Source organism: Lycium barbarum, chromosome 8 (genome assembly GCF_019175385.1).
Source record: "Lycium barbarum isolate Lr01 chromosome 8, ASM1917538v2, whole genome shotgun sequence".
Lineage (NCBI taxonomy): Eukaryota > Viridiplantae > Streptophyta > Magnoliopsida > Solanales > Solanaceae > Lycium > Lycium barbarum.
The window spans coordinates 49643682-49657722 of NC_083344.1; positions in this window are offsets into that span (position 1 = coordinate 49643682).

Genomic DNA, 14041 nt, shown 5'->3' on the forward strand with positions numbered 1-14041 from the left:
GAAGTCGTACAATCTCCCTGACATAAAGCCTGGCATAATCCTCAGCTGAATAGGTGGTCCGAACCGGAAGAAAATGGGCTGATTTCGTCAGCCGATCAACAATAACCCAAATAGAATCATACCTCCGTGGAGTGCGAGGTAGACCTGTAATAAAGTCCATATTAATGATCTCCCACTTCCACGTCGGTATCTCTATCTCCTGTAATAGCCCACCGGGCTTCTGGTGCTCAATCTTAACCTGCTGGCAATTTGGACACTGAGCAACGAACTCTGCTATATCTCTTTTCATACCGTCCCACCAATATAGGCATCTGATATCATGGTACATCTTCGTCGACCCTGGGTGAACAGAATATCGGGCGTAATGTGCCTCGCCCATAACCTGTCGCCGCAACCCTGCAACGTCAGGTACACACAATCTGCCTCTGTGAAATAACACTCCATTAGGTGAAATCTCAAACGGAGTCTTCTCCTGTGCCAGCGCTGCGTCTCTGTACTTTGCCAGAATAGGATCCTCATACTGATGCCGCTTAATATCTTCTGTAATAGAGGACTCAGCAATACCTCGAACAGAAACCCCAACATCTCCAGAATCAGCCAAGCGAACTCCAAGACTAGCCAACTGATGAATATCGCGAACCATTTCTTTACTCTCTGATGGCACGTCTACTAGGCTGCCCATAGACTTGCGGCTGAGTGCATCCGCCACAACATTAGCTTTCCCAGGATGGTAGAGAATGTCAACATCATAATCTTTCAGCAACTCTAACCACCTCCGCTGCCGCAAGTTCAGCTCCTTTTGCCTAAAGATGTACTGAAGGCTCTTATGATCTGTATAAATGTCAACGTGAACCCCATATAAATAATGTCTCCACATCTTCAAAGCATGAATGACCGCGGCCAGCTCCAAATCGTGAGTAGGATAATTCTTTTCATGTTTTCTGAGCTGCCGGGAAGCATAAGCTATCACCCTGCCGTGCTGCATCAACACACATCCCAAACCAATACCAGAGGCATCACAATAAATCACATACCCATCTGGACCCTCCAGAAGAGTCAGGACTGGAGCCGTAGTCAACTTCTCTTTCAGCAACTGGAAGCTACGCTCGCAAGCATCTGACCACTGAAACTTAGCTCCCTTCTGAGTCAGCCTTGTCAAAGGCGCTGAAATGGAAGCAAACTTCTCCACGAATCTCCGATAATAACCAGCCAATCCCAGAAAGCTACGCACCTCTGTCGGCGTCGTAGGTCTAGGCCAATTCTTTACGGCCTCGATCTTCTGGGTATCCACCCGGACGCCATCAGCCCCAATAATATGTCCCAGAAATGCCACTGAAGATAACCAGAATTCACACTTAGAAAATTTAGCATATAATTCCTGGTGCCGAAGTGTGCCAAGTACCGTCCTCAAATGGTCTGCATGCTCTGCTTCTGACCGAGAATAAACCAGAATATCATCGATAAATACGATCACAAACATATCCAAGAACGGTCTGAATACCCGATTCATCAGGTCCATAAATACTGCTGGGGCATTTGTCAGCCCAAAAGACATAACTCTGAACTCATAGTGCCCATATCGGGTCCTGAATGCTGTCTTGGGAATATCAGCCTCTCGTACCCGTACCTGATGGTAACCCGATCGCAGGTCTATCTTCGAGAAGTACTTGGCACCCTGCAGCTGATCAAACAAATCATCAATCCTGGGGAGGGGATATTTATTCTTGATGGTTACCTTATTCAACTGCCGATAATCAATGCACATCCGCAGCGAGCCGTCTTTCTTCCTCACAAATAATACTGGAGCTCCCCAGGGTGACGCACTAGGCCGAATGAAACCCTTCTCCAATAAATCTCTCAGCTGCTCTTTCAATTCTTTTAATTCTGCAGGTGCCATTCTGTACGGAGGAATAGAGATAGGCTGAGTGTCTGGCAACAGATCAATAGCAAACTCTATCTCCCGTTCGGGAGGTAGACCCGGAAGCTCATCTGGGAATACATCTACAAATTCATTAACCACTGGGACTGACTGAAGAGTCGGTGCCTCTGCCTCTAAATCATGAACACGGACCAGATGATAAATATACCCCTTTCTGATCATTTTCTCAGCCTTGAGGTATGAAATAAACTTACCCCTCGGCGATACTGTATTACCTGCCCACTCTATAACTGGCTCCCCTGGGAATTGGAATCGGACTATCTTCTTTTGACAATCAACATTAGCATAGCAAGAAGCTAGCCAATCCATACCCATAATCACGTCAAACTCGATCATATCTAACTCTACCAAATCCGCCTTAGTGCAGCGGCCACAGATAATCACGGAACAATCTCTATAAATCTGACTGGCTATAACAGAATCCCCTACTGGTGTAGCTACCTCAAAAGGCTCTATCGGTTCGGATTCTATCCCAATTTTATCAGCAACGAGTGGAGATATAAATGATAATGTAGAACCAGGATCAATCAATGCATACACATCACGAGAGAAAACCAGTAATATACCTGTGACGACATTAGGCGAAGCCTCCTGGTCCTGTCTGCTGGCTAAGGCATAAATGCGGTTCGAAGGACCGCTAGAACCCGAAGCTCCGCCACGACCCCTGCCGCGGCCTGCTGGTGCTGGAGTACCTCGCCCCGCAGGGCGCATCGCCACCGAGGCTGAAGATGAACCACCGGCTGACCCGGTAGACTGAGCTGAACTGCCTGTACCACCTCTAGCCGGACAGTCTCTCATCTGATGGCCCTGACGGCCGCACACAAAGCATGCACCCGTAGCTCGGAAACACTCTCCCGGGTGCTGTCTCCCACAGTAGGAACACAAAGGTCTGGGTGGCCTCATCTGACTGCTGGAACCTCTGTTCAACTGTGAACCTGAAGCCCTGGAGCTCGGGCCTGCCCCTGAATATCCGACACCCTCAGATCTCCTGCCGGTAAACTGTGGGGGTGTACCCCGGCCTGACGGAGGAGGATGTCTGCCTGACTGCTGCTGCTGAGGCTGTCCGCCTCGAGAATCTCCAGAATAACCTGCGAATCTGGCCCTCTTGGGCGGCCTCCTGTCCCGATCTCTGCTAGAATAATCAGCTCTATGTCGGTCCTCCATACCTAGGGCATAAGCCTGTAGTCGGGCAATATCCATGTCTGCCTGCAATGCCACCGCCATACAGCCATCAATCAAATAGCGGTCTAACCCCATCACGTATCTGTGCATCCGATCGGCCATATCTGCTACTATGGCAGGTGCATACCGGGCCAAAGAATCAAACTCCATATTATACTCACGGACGCTCCGACCCCTCTGCTGCAGATGCAAAAATCGGTCAACCCGCGCTCGCCGTAACTCTGGGGGCAAAAAGTGGTGAGTGAAAGCAGTCACGAACTCGTCCCAAGTAGCTGGGGTAGCACCCTCACCCCTGGATAGCTCCCAGGACTCATACCAGTGAGCAGCAACATCCCGTAGTCTATGCGAAGCCAACTCAACAGACTCAGTCTCTGAAGCCCTGACCAAATCTAGTGAGCGCCGCATCCCCCGAATAAAGTCATGGGGGTCCTCGTCGGGCTTAGACCCGTAAAACTCTGGAGGGCCACATAATAGAAACTCTCGAACCCTCAGGCTGTCACGCCTATCGTCATCATCATCATCTCTCCGCCCGCGTCTGCGAGCCTGTCCCGCTACCAGAGTGGTCAATAACTGCACAGCCTCTCTCAGTGTCCTGTCCTCCGCCCCTTGCTGAGGAGCTGGAGGCGCAGGAGCTGAAGCCCCTGGAGCTAATGGTGAAGCTGCTCCAGACTCCTCTGACGATGAAGACGTAGCAGAGTCGGCTGGCCGGGATGTAATATCACGCATCATCTGAGCAAGGGTCCGAGTACCCTTCTGAGCCCGGCTGGTCTCTCCTACTACGCCCTTTTTCTTCTGGGCGGCCGTCGCCTTTTTCGGAGGCATCACTGAAAGAAAAACAACAACAGATCAAAACAGAATCATCCTAATAGCACAGTTCTATCGCACGATCTAAGATCAGAAGAAAAGACAACATCCTAAATGTCCTGTAGCCTCCTGTTTATAGATGTGGTGCACAACACACCGATAAACAAGACTCTACTAGACACGATCTGTGGACACTCCGAGGACAAACCGCTCTGATACCACTTCTGTCACGACCCAACCCCGTAGGCCGTGACTAGTGCCCGATCTGGGCACCCGAACCCATCTATTAAATATTATCTCAAATTCTATCAACTCATTCTAGTATATGGCGGAAGCCGACAAGGCTTTATTTCAAATTTAGGTAATTTCCAGAAAAATTTCGGCAGAGTTTCCTTTGTTTTACGGACTATCCAATATACCCTGCACGCAGAAAATACCAACGAAAGCCACACAGGGCTAACCAAGCAATATATAAACATATGCGGACCGGCCGCCTCGGCGTATAGGGTCGCCCAAACAACATATGCGGACCGGCCGCCTCGGCGTATGGGATCGCCCAAACGACATGTACATACATTCATACAGAAAGACCCTAACCCACAAACATGTCCACAGACCTCTAAACAGACCGACAGAATCATATGACGGGACAGGGCCCCGCCGTACCCATGAACGAATATATACAAATGCACTAATAAATATATATACCAAAAGTATAAGCTCCGGAAAGAGAGGAGCACTCCGAATAGCAGAAAGGGTGTCCTAAACAGGTGGATCACCAGGCTGTGCGTCTGTACCTGCGGGCATGAAACGCAGCCCCCGGAGAAGGGGGTCAGTACGAAATATGTACTGAGTATGCAAAGCAGAAGGTACAGAAATAAATCTGAATAATAATCGAATCAGATATATAGAAAATAATACATATCAAAATGTTTATTCCCAAAGTATAAATTATGCATAGGGCACTGGAAAATGTGGTCGCCCGCCTGTCGATGGCGCCACAACACAGCATAACACCAGAAAGTTTCAAATCTCCGAATCCCCGTCACACATCACAACACAGCATAACGCCAAACATAAGTGGAACCCGGCCCTCGAGCAAGGAGCACGGTGAACCATAAACACAGCATAACACCGGAATATATCAAAAAGCGCACGACAACAGAACCGGCCCGGGAACCGGCGAACGATATCATAGTAGGCACGAGCGGAGTAGTGAGGAATCATATGCATAAAATCATTATTATAAATCCGAAGGATAAGTAAAATAGTCATATTTGAAATCGGAGTAATAATTATCACTTTTTGATTCAAAGTTGTCGAATTTACATAAAGGGCGTCGCGGGACCCACGGACGAGTATAGACCCGAACTGAGTCCGCCTATGAAAAACATACCCATTATACATCAAGCAAACTCCTATAAAAATTATTGGAGCGATCCGAGCCTCTATGCGAAAAATATGGCATTCAGAGATTACAAAATTCCTTAAAGCGAACATTTTCCATGCGAATTTCGGAAAGCGATTACTTCAAATACATCATGGTTCATATTTCATAAAAACATACATAAGAGTGCCAAAGAATATATATATATGGATCATAACATGCTCGGATCTCGAATTTGGAATTCCCTTAAAGCTCCAATCTAGCCTATGTGAAACTAAGGCATGCCAAAAGAAGGAAGGTTGCTTTACATACCTCAAACGCTCTCCAATATGATCCAACTCAAGCTAAGTCCAAACTATGATTCGGGCTGCCCAAGGTCTACAAACAAGCCATAAAATGCCAAACATTAGCTAAAGACTTTTTGGGCATTAAATTCCAATTTCGCCCTTAATTCTACAGAAATCCGGGCAGCATTTCCCCTGTAAATAGGCTACCCCGAGAATTTAACTCGCTCAAAATCAACAACAACAACCACAATAACCAACCTAGTAACATTGACAACCAATCCGAAAAGCAAAATAATAATGGTAGCTCTCTTTTATGCCATTTGACAACTTCCCAATTATTCAATTCCATGGCTTACTTTAAAGCCACAATATCGTTCGTACATTTGATTATTAACCCAAACCCATACTAACAACATTCAAGGGCATTCTAAGCAATTCATACCACATTTCCAACAACCCGATTTTTTTTTTCCAAGCTGGCCGAAAACAGCCCCAACCGAGACAGCCCTTTAAATTTTTTTTTCTTCATTTCCAAATCATGGTTTGTATCCTCAAATTACATTCTAACAATGCTATCTCATCAATATACCAATTACAATAAATATACAATAACCTCCAAAAAACAGTCCGCACATTAACAACATCATTTTGAGTCAACAAACATTCATTTCCAACATAAGATTCATAGCGACGGCGATTAAAACATTAAGCGACGTTCATTCGTTCATCGTCATATAATGTGACCCATTTCAATCAACACTATATATACACATATATGGAGGATTCTCAATTGTTCTTCACCTTACAATGATCCCAATCAACTAACTAAACATTAATTCATAATTTCAATCACAACACAACAACACCCATCACACGACCCACTCCCAATCATACTATATTTCATGATTTCCAACCACTATAAGATACTACAACATGAATATAACCTTCATAACACAAAAACATAATGAATGCTTACCTTCCTTCTTCACTTCCTTCAATAGTTAGGGTTTGCAATTGGGCACAACTAATGGTTGGATGACCCAAACAACTCTTCCACGTTACTTAGGGACTTCTAAATAGTTGATTTATACCAAGGAAATAATTTTGGGGTGGCTTGATTTGGATTTGGTTTTTCTTGGTTTGTAGCCGAGAGGGGTGTTGAAGGTGGTCTTCAACTCCTTGATTTTTTTTCTAAGTCTTGCAATGGGGAAAAGATGACTACTTGGTCATACTTTAGGCTCATATAGTTGTTGTCCAAGTGTCCTTGGCCCACACATGGAGTGGACCAATTAAAATTGGCCACATAATGTGTGGGACCAATTCCCATTTACATGGCCACCAAGGAATTTTTTTTTTTTTTTTTTTTTTTTTTTTTTTGCACAACATTTTAAATTCCAATTTATGAATTGTGGTCCCAAATTTTTCCTAAGTGTTCAATGCCAACAATTCCATATATAACTTATGCCTCGAAATAAAATCAAAGGTCAAAAGTCCCGACTTCGAATCCCGGAATAGTCTTGGCTCTAAATTATCATAATTAATCCGGGTTGTCCCAATGTATAAAAATACGGGGCGTAACATCATGTTTGAATTGTTTTGGATTGATTATATATCTTGATTTGAACGTAATTGGAATGTCGTCGCATATTGCGAAAGAAGGTTGTTGATGTTAAAGTGCGTTTACATTAATGGTCGATGTTGTTAGAATGTTTGTTGTCATTGTTGTGGATATTGTGGCCGGGTCAAATTCCCGTTGTTGTTGTTGATTTGGGGCCGAGTTGTATTCTCGGGGATGGTACATTTACAGGGGAGATGCTGCCGAAATTCCGGCAGAACATAAGTGAACATGTTTGAAAGGTTAAGGCAAGTATGTGACAACGAATCTAATGAATGGATGAATCCTTTTGAATATAGATTGACAAGTTGGATGAACAAGCGTAACTAGTTGGTCGCGGCGTAGGTATGTAAGGCTTACCCTTTCATTCTTTGGCATGTCCTAGAGCTAAGTAGGGTATGACATTGATATATACTTTGGGTTATTCCATTCTATGATCCCGAGTCTATTTGTGATCTGTATGTTCTCCCTAATATAGGCAACTAATAGCATGGATAGGTGAATCCTGACTTAAGCAAATCTGACATCCGTATTCTGACATAAGTATGTTGGTCTAAACATTCTGATATAAATATCCTGATGAGAGTATTAGGTATAAGTATTCTGCTATGAGAGATTATGCTACAAGTAATTTGGAATATGTATCGTGATTGAGTAAAAGCGATATAAGTACTTTGATAGAAATATTCTGATAAAAGTAATTTGACATAATTATTCTGTAATAAGTAATTTGTTATGGATATTCTGAGAATATGTTTGATTAATCTATTGAGTCTGAATTATGTGCATTCGGTTTCTCACTATTCTGCTCGTGCATATGTTATGATTTCCTTCACCGAGTCCCGGGCCGGTATGTATCGTGCGGATGGTTAACCGAGTCCTCTGTTGAGGGTCGGGTTCCATATATGAATTCCGAAAGTATGATGTGTCCGGTTCCGGGGTACTGTGTTATATGTCCGTCCCCGGTTACCGAGGATATATTATGAAGTATGATGTGTCCGGGCTCGGGGTGCCGTGTTATCTGTCCGCCCCCGGGTATCGTGGTTATGTTATGATGTGTGACGGAGATTGGAGCAAATTTTCTGAAATATGATGTGTTGTGGCGCCAAAGGTAGGAGTGGCGACCACGTTCCTATGTTATCGTGCGCATCCCTTGGCATTGTTCACCGGTTCCATGGCGTGTTATCTGTCCCCGAGGTTATCATGTGTATGATAGGATGTGACCGGTCCCTCGGCGTGATATTTGTCCCCGAGGTTACCGTATGTATGATATGGTATTTGTCCCGGCGTGGTATATGTCCCCGGGGTTACCGCGTATGTGATATGATATCCGATTCCGATATGCATGACTTGTGTTGGAGAGTAAGCATTCTGACCTTCCGTATATTCTGTATTCCGTTTGCTATATGACATCATTTGGGTAATTTGTACGTTCTGTAATCCGTCTGGCATACGAGATGAGTAAGTATGATTCGTGTCTGGAAAAGAAAAATAATAAGTGTTTGGTATTCTGGATAGGCTATTTGTATGTTGTTCTATCTGTCTCAGTCATGGTTTCGTTTTCTGTACTCAACCTTACATACTCAGTACATATTCCGTACTGACCCCCTCTCCTTCGGGGGCTACGTTTCATGCCGCGCAGGTACCCACAAATGGATAGACGAGATTAGCTAAAGATGATCCAGTGGATTGGCGGGCTCCATTTCCTCCAGGAGTGCTGCCGAGTCAGAGTATGTATGCTGTGATGTCTGATCAGTATTAGAGACTTTGCAGACAGCGTCGTGGGTAATGATAGTCAGTCTGTAAGCGGCTCCATCAGCCGATATGTCATTTTGTGTTATGTAGTAAATTTTATATAATTACAGGTTTGCTAAATTCTGGAAATAGTAAGCAGAAAATTTCGAAAGCTCAACATGTATTTTATTTGTAATTGACTTTCAGAATTCAAAAAAAAATTAGGTGTGTAATCAGGGTCTGCGGGTTCGCTCGGCTCTGTATGTGGGGTCGAGTGCCCATCACACTCTAATAAGGTTAGGGTGTGACAAAGTGGTATCAGAGCAGGTTTGTCCTAGGGGTTATCTGCAAAGTCGTGTCCGGTAGGGTCCTGTTTATGGTGTGTAGCGCGCCACATTTATAAACAGGAGGCTACAGGGCATCTAGGGGTTGTTGACCTTCTTTCTGTCATAGATCGTGCGATAGAGCTAGGCTATAGGAAATGAAATTCCTTATGTAAGCCTTACGTACGACGGAAAAGGTGAGTGGTGACATGGAAAGTCACAGGGGTAAGTACTGGTGTATTTGATCCGTTACCTAAAATTGGCAGTCCCGGATGGCCGGAATGTGGTGTAGCGGTGTGTTCCGCAAGGTGTTATTGGTATTTGCAATGTACAGGAGGATGGTATAAGAAAAACAAGGTCGGATGGGGGATTCAGAAAGTTGACAATTAATTTTGCCACAGGCTACTATGTAAAAGCGGTGGGTAAGAAGTTCGAACAGGCTAATATCGGGGCATCCATAAAATAATGACAGCGAAGGTGTATTTGTTATCAGCAGGGGTCTGGGAACCCAGAATGAAAAGTAGTTATACACGGAAGCGAAAGGTGAGCACTGAGGACCGAAAAGGGTAAAATGGTAATTATGGAAGAAAAGACGTGCCACGAAGGTGTCCCGGGATCTGTAAGACCTCGATTAGTCCCGAATCATGTAGTAAAGGTCATGCGAGAAAGTGGACCCGAAAATACCAACATTAAGGCATCGGATTCCACTAAAGATTCGAGGTTAAGCGTGCTCAGGTGGGAGCAATTTCAGGATGGGTGACCCCCCTAGGAAGTAATTGGGAAAATTTTGCAAAATTAAAATTTAAGGGAACAAATGGAAAACTAGAGTAACCTGAGTGAGACTATGGTGTATGGGGTGGTTGGAGACCATAAGAAGACGCGGAGAACGAGGCAGACCAGCTCGGTGAAGAGGCAAAAAGTGTGTCACAGCTCGGGAATTAGGATAGGCTTGAATAAAGTTTGGAAATATTTTGTAGGTTAATTGATAATAACTATATGTGTAGGTGTGGATGCATACGTTATTCCATATACGATGATATCAGTGGACACGTGTGTCCCAATAACCTATGCTACGGTAACGGAGACCTCAATCGAGTAAAGGGACACCGAAACCTGAATAGTAGTGAGAACACAAATGGTGTAAATGTTATAAGTAAGACGCTATTTTCACTATGGGTCAAGGACAAAAAGGTATTAACAGTTCGGTATTTGAAAAAGAAGTGAGTGAGTACATGAGGAGTAAGGAAATCAAGATATCGAAAAAAAGGGTAGGAGACAAGAAAACCCCTGCGAGGAGATTCTTGACGAGGTACGAGATTATTGAATAGCGGTTTAAATGCAGACATGGGGTGAGGGCAAAGTACGGTAATACGGAACAAAAGAGGAGTGTGTGAGATTCGAGGGTTAATTTCAATAGGCGGGAATGAAGAATAATTAAAGACAAAGGTACTGAAGTCCGAGGGACGGCAAGAGTATGTGGTACGAGTGTGGCAAAGTAAGATGTTATTATTTTACCATAGGTTGAGATTGGAAGTTCTGGTATAATAATATTGAAAAAAAAAGGGGAGTGAGTAGAGAAGAAACATTGAGATCGGAGGACCGGAAAAAGGTTCGAGAACCAATGTCGATAAGTGGGGATAAAGGGATTGTAACTAGTATAAGGAAGTATGAAGCAAGAAAAGAGAATGTTTAGGTCTGTAATAATGCTAAGATGAGAGATCTATAAAAGAACAAGTATGTAGCTATGAGGGTGTGTGAGGAAGGGTAAGGAGAGCGAGGATTCTGTGCTAAGGACGAGAATAGCGGAACGCTGAAGAAACATGGATATACAGTTACAACACAAACGCGCAAGTAAGGAAAACAAATCACGGGTAGGTGGGCTAAGCAAGTAAAAAGGACGAGTGGTGGATGGAAGAGTATAGGAAATGTGGACAAAATGATGACATAGACAGAGGGCAAGGGAAGAATTTAGAATAAGAAGTTTTCGATATGTAGGCGTAAGGTTAAAAGGGAGGTAAGGGATAGAGTATGAATGAAGACTTCATAAGAAGACTGTCGGCACATAAGGAACCCCTTAAAAGGGGGGGAGACCACGTTAGGCCCACAACGAATGACGGTGAACGAAATGAGCACCAATACAAGAAGTCAAATACAAGTATGCCTGTATCGAGAGATATGAGAGGAAAGATTAAAGAGGAGTTGTGGTAAGGGTCTAAAGATGTGGCTTTTATTCTGGGATGGTCATGGAGCAGTAACAGAAAAGAGATGATCTGAGAAAGACAAGGATAAAATGTCGGCCCAGTAGATTAGAAAACCCATGACGCAGAATAAGTTCCCATACAAGGACGGGGAAGCTCGACTATATGTAATGGGCATGGAGAAACGGGCAACTATAAAGAAACCTCCTCTCGAAGTGTTATGAGCTCCCGTAAGGTCAGTTGAACATTCGAGGACGAATGTTCTAAAGGGGGGAGGATGTTATAGCCCGTACTTCGTACGTTCGGAACATTCAAGGCAATGGAGAGAAGTTAGGAACGAGACTATGTTTCAAAAATTATTTTAATATACGAGTTGTTGAAAATATTATTTATGATTATTATTAGTATGGAAATGTTGAGAAGGTCAAGGGCGAAAAAGGAAAATTTGCAAAATGGCCCATGAAAATATTGAAAAAGGCTAGGGGCAAAATGATCATTTCACAAATGTTCAAGAAATCTCTTGAAAGAGGCCATGTGGCCGGAAAAAAAAAGGAGAAAAGAAAAAGAATTAAGTCATCTTTGGAAATTTGAAGAAAAATCTAGAAAATAAAAGAAGAAGAAAAGAAAAGGAAAATTCTAGAGAGGGCATGTGCCCCTCACATGCTTGCATTATATGTGTGTATATATATATGGAGGGGGTCATCTTTTAATAAAGGGAGAGGAGAGAAAGAAAGCAAGAAAAAAAAAAAAAACTTAGGGGGGTTTCGGCCATGGCTCCTAAAAATGAGCCATGGGAAGTTGATGGAGAAAAATCCTTTTTATTGTATGTAGAGTAATTGGAAGGTCCTCTACAACATGGAATGGTTTTTGGGATAAGAGGAACATTGATTGTGCAAGCTAGAAATTCTAGCCAAGTGGAGGAAGTTGAAAAAAAAAAGGTAAGGGTTCATCTCCCTTTGTATGTTGTGAATGACTTGGACGTATTGCATGACGTAGAAATGAGTGGAAATCATAGGAATATGGAAATTATGCATGACGAAGTTGTAGCCGTGTGATGGTAGCATTGACCGAATATGTGTTGTATTGTATAGGTATGATGAACTAATTTATTTAGCATGTTTGGATTGTGTTTTGTGGATGTTTTAGACGTTTTGTAACATGTCTAAATGGATGAAATGCATGAAGTTGTGTGTGTGATGTGGTGGCCGAATGTGGCCTCTTTGTGTGGTTATGAGTGAACAAATTTTAGTTAGTATTTTGGAGACACCTTAATGTGATTCTTATGTAATTTTTGTATGGTGTGGGTTGATTTGGAGGCTAATGTGATTTTAATATGGTCCTTTGTGTTGATGAAAATAATGTTGCTAATGTGTAGATTGTTGGTATGGTCTATGAATTTGGAGGGAAAGAAATGTGTTGTTGATATTTCCTTGGACTTGGAAGGTTTCGGGTTGCCTTATATTTTGAGTCGGGTTGTGTTGGAACATTTTGTGGATTGTTGGAAATGTTATGGAATCATGTTTGAATTGTTTTGGATTGATTATATATCTTGATTTGAACGTAATTGGAATGTTGTCGCATATTGCGAAAGAAGGTTGTTGATGTTAAAGTGCGTTTACATTAATGGTCGATGTTGTTAGAATGTTTGTTGTCATTGTTGTGGATATTGTGGCCGGGTCAAATTCCCGTTGTTGTTGTTGATTTGGGGCCGAGTTGTATTCTCGGGGATGGTACATTTACAGGGGAGATGCTGCCGAAATTCCGGCAGAACATAAGTGAACATGTTTGAAAGGTTAAGGCAAGTATGTGACAACGAATCTAATGAATGGATGAATCCTTTTGAATATAGATTGACAAGTTGGATGAACAAGCGTAACTAGTTGGTCGCGGCGTAGGTATGTAAGGCTTACCCTTTCATTCTTTGGCATGTCCTAGAGCTAAGTAGGGTATGACATTGATATATACTTTGGGTTATTCCATTCTATGATCCCGAGTCTATTTGTGATCTGTATGTTCTCCCTAATATAGGCAACTAATAGCATGGATAGGTGAATCCTGACTTAAGCAAATCTGACATCCGTATTCTGACATAAGTATGTTGGTCTAAACATTATGATATAAATATCCTGATGAGAGTATTTGGTATAAGTATTCTGCTATGACAGATTATGCTACAAGTAATTTGGAATATGTATCCTGATTGAGTAAAAGCGATATAAGTACTTTCATAGAAATATTCTGATAAAAGTAATTTGACATAATTATTCTGTAATAAGTAATTTGTTATGGATATTCTGAGAATATGTTTGATTAATCTATTGAGTCTGAATTATGTGCATTCGGTTTCTCACTATTCTGCTCGTGCATATGTTATGATTTCATTCACCGAGTCCCGGGCCGGTATGTATCGTGCGGATGGTTCGCCGAGTCCTCTGTTGAGGGCCGGGTACCATATATGAATTCCGAAAGTATGATGTGTCCGGTTCCGGGGTACTGTGTTATATGTCCGTCCCCGGTTACCGAGGATATATTATGAAGTATGATGTGTCCGGGCTCGGGGTGCCGTGTTATC